The sequence below is a fragment of the Oreochromis niloticus genome, linkage group LG23 (assembly GCF_001858045.2).
Source record: "Oreochromis niloticus isolate F11D_XX linkage group LG23, O_niloticus_UMD_NMBU, whole genome shotgun sequence".
NCBI lineage: Eukaryota > Metazoa > Chordata > Actinopteri > Cichliformes > Cichlidae > Oreochromis > Oreochromis niloticus.
The window spans coordinates 23,016,605-23,025,246 of NC_031986.2; positions in this window are offsets into that span (position 1 = coordinate 23,016,605).

Genomic DNA, 8,642 nt, shown 5'->3' on the forward strand with positions numbered 1-8,642 from the left:
GAATTTTCCACTCTCTCCCTCGGTGGATATTTCCTACTGGTGTAAAACCAATAGAAAACATTAAGTTTTCAGGGACTCTTATGCCATGATTATACTAACCCTGAATAACCAACATGTTTCGGCACAAAAGCCTTCATCGGAGATTGAAACAAAGTCATTTTCATTTTATACTAAAAAGAGTGCCTTGGAGTTTTTTGATATTTTTGTCTACCTCCATGGTTGAAGAAAGAGACTAAACCAAATTATCTACTTTGTTTCCAAAAGTTGAATCTGTTCATCTGGACGTAGCGTTTTGTGGGAGAAACGTTTCGTCACTCATCCAAGTGACTTCTTCAGTCTCAGCTGACTGCAGGTTTCCCCAAACCTTATAACCAGTACATACTAGCATACATAGCTTACTATGCTGTGATTACAGCCATTCCCCAGCTCTCTGTGAATGGTACTCATGGCCATTGATCAGTGTTCTTTGATCAGTGGGTTTTGGTCAGTGATTGTTGATCAATGGTCATGGGAATTTGCATAATTATGATTAAGGAACTGACCTCACAGCCCATTGTTCCTTCAGTGGGCTGGTTTCAGACATTATGCAAATGTCCTGTTTATAAGGTTTGGGGAAACCTGCAGTTGGCTGAGATTGAAGAAGTCACTTGGATGAGTGACGAAACGTTTCTCCCACAAAACGCTACGTCCAGATGAACAGATTCAACTTTTGGAGATTTACTTTCCTGGATGATTGAGAATGCATCAAGACATCTACTTTGTTTCTTAATAATTTTTTCTAGTCTACGATTTAGGGACAAATAATGGTTATTTTGCTAAATAGTTTTCTTTCAGGTCTCCCAGATTTAAAAACACTTGAACCCATATAGAAGCGGGGACAAAAACGACCAAGGTTGTTGAAAGAAATTAAACAAATCACACAATTTAGCAAGAAGACAAATTAATTTGTTTTATCCCTCCTGTTGTGTTCACCCCCACCCCCCTTACTTTAGTGTTCCGGTCACAATTGACTGGTCTGTTTTAACAGCTCTTAAATTAACATAAGAAACATTTTCACCACCAAATTCAGTTCAGTGGGTGGGCCAATGGGTCGTTCAGTGGTCATTCAGTGGGCCATTCAGTGGGTGGTTCAGTAGGTCATAAAGTGGGTCTTTCATTTTGTCATTCAGTGGGCCATTCAGGGGGTCAGAGGCCAAAGGGGGGTGGGGGTAGGGGGTGGATTCCCATTCATTTTCTATGGTGGTCACTTTTGACCAGGAACACCACAGTTGTAACAAAGTCTACGGAGCTTGAAGTTTCAAGCAACTTAAAGAAGTCCAGACGCTTTTCTTTACAAGCTCCGTAGACTACGATTACCTGGATGACTGAGAACCTTCACAGACAGATGTAACAAAGTTGATTAAAACACTCAAAATTCAACGAAAGAGGTGCTCATCACTTTTATATGTTCAAGTGCATAGTGTGGAGGATGTCGTAAGGCCTCGAGCCAATCGGATGTAAAACACTATATTTATGAGTTTTTTAATTTGTAAATCGGTCAGATTTGACCCGAACACGACAGGAAGATTATATTATGAAATTATCTTACTTGGAAAACAAATGCAGGGTTTAATAGAAGAAACTGGAAGAGGACTGAAAAGAAATAGCTCCATGTATTGTGTGAGAATATTTAATTTGTAATTTCCAGCAATTTTTCCTTCTCCTTTAACCATATTAGACATTTATCTTTTGATACATTGGATTGCCTTTCTTAATTTTTGCAATGTTGCATGACCTGTGCTAATGTTATTGAGTAGTTTTGTGTGGAACTGACATCCTTTAAATCTCTAATTCTGTTTGTATTTTATACATCACACCCCTCCAGGTTTGACCAAGACTTAGAAAGCAAATGCAGGTAGATGTAAAGCCAAAGCTTATTGGAAGTGAGCACAGCAAACAAATGTTTCAGTTTGCATACAGCAAAGTGTAAACATTGCTTTCAAATTCACATTAGAGAACCAAATGAAGTCATCATTCATACTGTCATCCCATTAACATGTTGGAAAACAACACATGAATGAGAATTTGAAAGACCATTAAAGAATAATATAGCTTCAAACTGTTCCCATAATTTAATTTCAAACACAAAGGGGAAATTAGTATACCTGTACTGTGAACACAATTATATATTGTAAGAGTAATATTTTTAAGGTATTTTCACTTCTCTGCCTTTCCATCTCTTTTTCTTCCTTTTCTGTTTTTTAATTTATTTTCTTTAAGTTTCATCAATAACCTTTCCTTTTGTGTCTAAGTATACCTATGACAAAATGTGAGGACTGTACATAATCGTTTTTAATTAAATTTTTATCCTTTTGTTACAATCATAACATTTATCAAAACATGTTCTACATTTTCCTATTACAGAGATTTACTATTTACAGTGAGGTTTATAAAGTGGGATAGATTAAAAAAAAGAATTCAGTCCAAGCCCTGTCAAGCCCAGCGGTTTCTGAAACCTCACATGTGTCATTTGCACTGTTACATAACCACCTGCCTGAATACAAAATGAGGAATTAGGTTTGGATATGCCCTGCCATACACAACATGTAGAGACTTGGTCAGTTACTGGGTACTGCAAACCAAACAATTTTGTTGCACTAAGTACTAAATATAGTATTAGCTGGAAACTTTGATTCCTTATTGACTTTTCTATTCGGATGCTGAAGAAGGTTTGGAAACATTGCTCAAAAGGTTGGTTCAAAACATCCACTTCACACGACTACAGATAAATTGAAGTTTTGGTGTGTTTCTCCCCGGGATAACTTTTTTCTCAGCCCCAAAAGTCGCTACCCTGGATTAATGAGAATCTGTAGCTTAAGCTTTTGTCTGTAAATGGTCTAATTGCTTCTGAAAATCCACTAAATTAAAAGTGCACAGGCCTCATGTGAGAGAGTGCACAACTGTATGAAATGAAATGATAAATGATGCCAGATTGTTTACAGTGTTATGTAAAGTTAAATGAAAGTATTTGCCCTGTCCTAATTTCTTGTTTTTTGCACATTCGTCATACTTACATGTCATCAAACACATTTTATTATTAGACAAAGACAACCTGAAAATACTATTAAAATCCATTCTTTTAAATGATGAGTTCATTTATTAAGAGAAAAGAAGCTTTTCAAATCCTACTTTGCCCTGATTGAAACAAGAAATGTGGTTGTGCCAGTTAGTAGATTTATTGTTGTTGTGCACATGCATCAAAGACTGAAGAATTGATTGTGGATTTTAGGAGGACCAGGAAACCAATGACCCCTGTTTCAATCCAGGTGGTCGAATTGGACATTGTGGATGACTATAAATACCTTGGAGTACACAAAGACAATAAATTGAACTTGGTTAAAGACACCGCTGCACTTTACAGGAAGGGCCAGAGTTGTCTCTGTTTTCTGAGGCGGCTAAGGTCCTTGAACATCTGTCGGACAATGATGAGGATTTTCTGAGTCTGTTGTGGTCAGTGCTGTCCTCTATGCTGTTGCATGCTGGGGCAGCAGGTTGAAGGTCACAGATGCCAACAGACTCAATAAAGTGATCTGCAAGGCCAGTAATGTTGTGGGGATGGAGGTGGACTCCCCTAAGGTGGTGTCAGAGAAGCAGATGTTGTCCAAGATAAGGACAATGCTGGACAATACCTCCCATCTACTCCATGACATTCCGGCTAGTCACAGGAGCACGTTCAGTGAGAGACTAAGATTACACAAATGCACACAGGAAATCATTCCTGCCTGCAGCTATAAAATTCCTCCATCTAGTTTACAGTACACACTGCAATAGTTGCACACCCTCAATATCTACACATCCTCTATAGTTACAATAACAAAATAACAAAGCCTTACACTTTACAGTACAATTTTAATCGTATATGTTAATTTTGTCTTATATGTTTAAAATGTATTATATTATATTTTTACATGTTTCCTCCCACAGCCAAAGACATTCAGTGAGTGGGGTTAGGTTAAATGGTTAAACCTAAATTGCCCACAGGTGTGAATGTAAATGCAAATTGTTGACTGTCTCTATGTGTTAGCCCTATGACAGACTGGTGACCTGTCCAGGGTGTACCCCACCTCTCGCCCCGTGGTAGCTGGGTCCAGCGCCCCCCTCATTTAAATTAGCTTTTTGTATATATTAGAGCTCTTTCTTATATTTGGTAACTTTGCAATAAGTTGTATTATTTTATTTAGTTTAGTCAGTTACTGTTCTTACTGTCTCGAAGTAACTGAAACCACATATTTTCCTCAGGGATTAATAAAGTATTCTGATTCATATATCACTTTTGACCTCAAGAAACGCAATTAAGCATTTGAATAACTGGCAATGAGTCTTTCACATCACTGCAGAGGAATTCTGACCCATTCTTCTTTACAGAATTGTTTTAATTCATCCACATCTACCTGCTCAATCGTGTCTACACCCATCTGCACCAGCCGGCGAGCACTGTGAGGGTCATGTTTTTTGACTTTTCCAGTGCTTTCAACACCATCAGGCCGACCCTCCTGGGTGATAAGTTAACAGCGATGCAGGTGGATGCTTCTCTGGTGTCCTGGATTGTTGATTACCTGACAGGAAGACCACAATATGTACGTCTCCCACAGTGTGTGTCTGACAAGGTAATCAGCAACATAGGGGCACCACAGGGGACTGTCCTCTCCCCCTTCCTCTTCACCCTCTACACCACAGACTTCAGCCACTGCACAGAGACCTGCCATCTTCAGAAGTTTTCTGATGACTCCGCGGTGGTTGGATGCATCAGCGGGGATGATGAGACAGAGTGCCGGGCTGTGGTCGACTCCTTTGTCACGTGGTGTGAGCAGAATCATCTGCAGCTCAACAAAAGACCAAGGAATTGATAGTGGACGTCAGGAAGACCAGGAAACACTTGACCCCTGTTTCAATCAGGGGGTCAGTGTTGACATTGTGGAGGACTATAAATACTTTGGTGCACACATTGACAATAAACTGGACTGGGCTAAAAACACCACAGCACTTTACAGAAAGGGCCAGAGTCGTCTCTATTTTTTGAGGCGACTGAGGTCCTTCAACATCTGCCAGAAAATGCTCAGGATTTTCTACGAGTCTGTTGTGGCCAGTGCGATCCTCTATGCTGTTGCATGCTGGGGGAGCGGGCTGAGGGTCACAGATGCCAACAGACTCGATAAACTGATCCGTAAGGCCAGTAATGTTGTGGGGATGGAGCTGGACTCCCTCAAGGTGGTGTCGGAGAGGCGGATGTTGTCCAAGATAAAGACAATGTTGGATAACACCTCCCACCCACTCCATGATATGCTGGTCAGTCACAGGAGCACGTTCAGTGAGAGACTGAGATTACCGAAAAGCACCACTGATTACCGAAAAGCACCACTGAATGACACAGGAAATCATTCCTGCCTGTGGCCATCTCCCTGTACAACTCATCCACTTAACACACTGTTTACTGCAACAGCTACACCCTTCTTGCATATGTTCTTTTCAGCTATTTATTAATAAGTGACTTTTATGTATATATATGCCTGTATATATTGTGCTATTCTTAGTTAGTGTATTGTCTGTCTTTGTTAATGTTTGTTTATAATGGAGCACTGTAACGAAAAATAATTTCCCCTAGGGATCAATAAAGTATTCTGATTCTGATTCTGATTCTGATTGGAGGGGTTTTGTGCATCAATGGCCTGTTTAAGACCAAACCATCTCAGTCTGATTTAAGTTATGGCTAAATAAACTAGTAGAAAATCTTAAAAAAAAAACGACTGTAAGACTAACCTTTATATTTGTTTTCCAGAAAAGGTGGAATTATGAACAAAATCAGGACAGCATTTCAAATGATTGTTATTTATTTTGAATAATTAATTTTTGTTTCTAAAAAGTTTTTCTCAATGAAACAACATCGGTTAAATGTGCTGTTTGAAAAATATTGGGAAGCTGACTTTGGCATTCTCCCACAATAAAAATTAGATAATTACACATTAAGGATAAAAATAAAATTAAACAAATTAGATAAATAATCTACTATCTCATATACACAGTAAATAGAAAGGAATTCAAATGAATATTACAAAGCTCAGTAACAAATAAAATGTAATCTCTCCTCACAGTCATGAGGCTCCCAAGCACCCCTGCTTCCTCCTGTCACCTGAAAGGCTCCACACTTTATCTTGGGTTGTGGACATGATGGTTTTTCCTCTTCACCCCAGGCCTCGTAGTCCATCTCCTGCCCATCCACCCACAGCCAGTCCCCAGCCAGGAAACGCAATCCAATCCAGACATTTTGAGTGGTGTTATGTTTGCTCAGCTCTTTCTGGATCAGCAGCATCTCAGTCTCAGACGCCACACTGGCCAGGTCATCGTGGTGCTCCCTGCAGTACTCCAGAGCTTCCTCCCAAGTCTTTTCCTGCTTCACCACTGCTGCACTGTAGCAGAAGAAGTTTTTTTTATACAATAGGCTTGCATCATACCACTTGCTTTCCCACATACAGCCGTAGTCTTCATGACCCAGAAGATAGTCATCAGGCTGACCTGGTTTCCACAAATACCAGGATGGTGCTCCACCTCCTGACCAAAGCCATTCTTCTCGGTTTGAGGAATTTCTTACCAGCCCTATCCAGATCAAGTCATTGACATTGCTGGAGAGCTGCTGAAGTTTGTCATTATCCTTTTCATTACTGACAGGAGCCAGGTCTGTGTAATGCTGCTGACAGTAACTCTGAGCATGAGGCCAATCCATTTCCTGGTCAATTAAAACATACTTGGAAAAAGTTGCAGACAAGCTAAGCAGTAGCAGGATGCAGATGAAGAATTGATCCATTGTTGATTTACTCCAAAGAGTTTATCAGAGCAGTGGGGATCCAAACAGTTTGGAAGATATATGCTGGAGATGCGAGTTTTACCTTTCAAAAAATATTTGCATGACAGGACTGCCCTTTCATTCTCAGAACCTGTTAGTATTCCGCAGCAGGAATGCACACCTTATTGCTCACTTGTTCAAGTAGCTGATAATTCACCAAAAACTCAACAGGGACCAATTTTGACATCTCAAACACATCAAAACTTGAATGAAATTTCTATTTCATATATGGAACTTGAAAATGTATCAACATTCATCATCAGAATTTTCAAAAAGCAGAAGATTAGAGGACAGTTAAAGACACTGAATAATAATAATATTAATATTAACATATATTTGAATCCGGTTCTCCAAATCCAACAATTTTCATTTTGAATTTAACTTCTTGCTCTCAATCCTAGAGCTATACATTATTTCCTCCAACATCATTATATAGTAGCAGAGTGAATATTATACTTTTATATTCCATTGTTAATCACCGTTAGTAGCCAGTCACATTGAATGGGGTTACTATAAATAGTAGCTGACATCTAAGCAACCCTCACTCGCTCACCTGTTGCCATATGCATCTGGGCCTTGGGTCACCTCACTTCATTAGCTGTTGCAGCTAGGAGTCACGTACATGGTGCTGCTGCCTGAGTTTGAATGGCCTTTTTACCATAAATGCTAATTTTATGATGCATTACAGGAAGTCTGGGCCTGGGTGGGTGACTGATATAGCTTTACAGCTGGGCCACTACTGCTTCTCTGGGCTACCTTTACAGAGATGCTGCTGCTTTGCCTTTTTATGTTCTTTGTGCTTTGTCTTTTTGTTTTGCCTACTATCTTCTTTTGTTTGGGTTTATTCTGCCCATTTCAGTAACTGGCAGGGAATTAATTAGCTTGAGTCACTTTTTGTCTTATGCACAACCAAGTTGGATTTCTGCAGTGAAACCGAATGTTTGATCTTTGTACATTTCTCTGGCTTTTTTAGATTTTAGGTTTAGGTTTTTAGATTAGTGTTTGAGCACTGTGAAGTTATCTGCCCCTAAGAGGAAATGTAATTTGTTTTGTGTTTGTACATTTGGTTTCTCAAGGTTTTATTTGTAAATTCTCATTTTTTGTGTTGAACCACTTGTAGGAGGCCCTTTTTCTAGCTGCAGATAACCAGTGTGTTTCTGCAGTAGTGCTAACCACAGTGGTGTGTATTTGAGTTTTGTTTTGGATACATTAATAACTCAATTTCTTTTACTCAGAAGCTGAAGGGGTAAAGTGGAGGTGACTGGGCATTGTCCGATTTTCCTTACAATTGTAAAAGGTTTTAAGCTCCCAGTTGCCACACCAGCATTCTAGTGTGTGTGTGTATGACATCACTGGTTCCTCGCTCTTTTCCTCATTATTTCCACCCCTTCGTGTTGCCACATATTCATGATATAAATATTAACTACACATACTAACATTCAGAAGGTGAAGGTGAAAGCTTATGTATTAAAACTTTAGAGTTTAAAGTAGCTGCTGTTAGGCAACTAAAAGTGTTTAGGTGTGTTGAAGAAAGACCCTATGCCCAGTTAATAACTTTGACTCAGAATAACTGTATCTTATCAAATAAATGAGGCTCACAAGGTGCTAAACTTGGTAGTTTTCTTTCAGAAGTCCCAGACTTAGAAACACTTTGAACCCATACTGTGGAAAGCTGAGCTTTCCTACACCCAAGCCACACCCCACCGCCATAGATGCATAAAGTGAAAAACACAAACACAAGCGTGTTGGGCCAAGCTAAACAAAT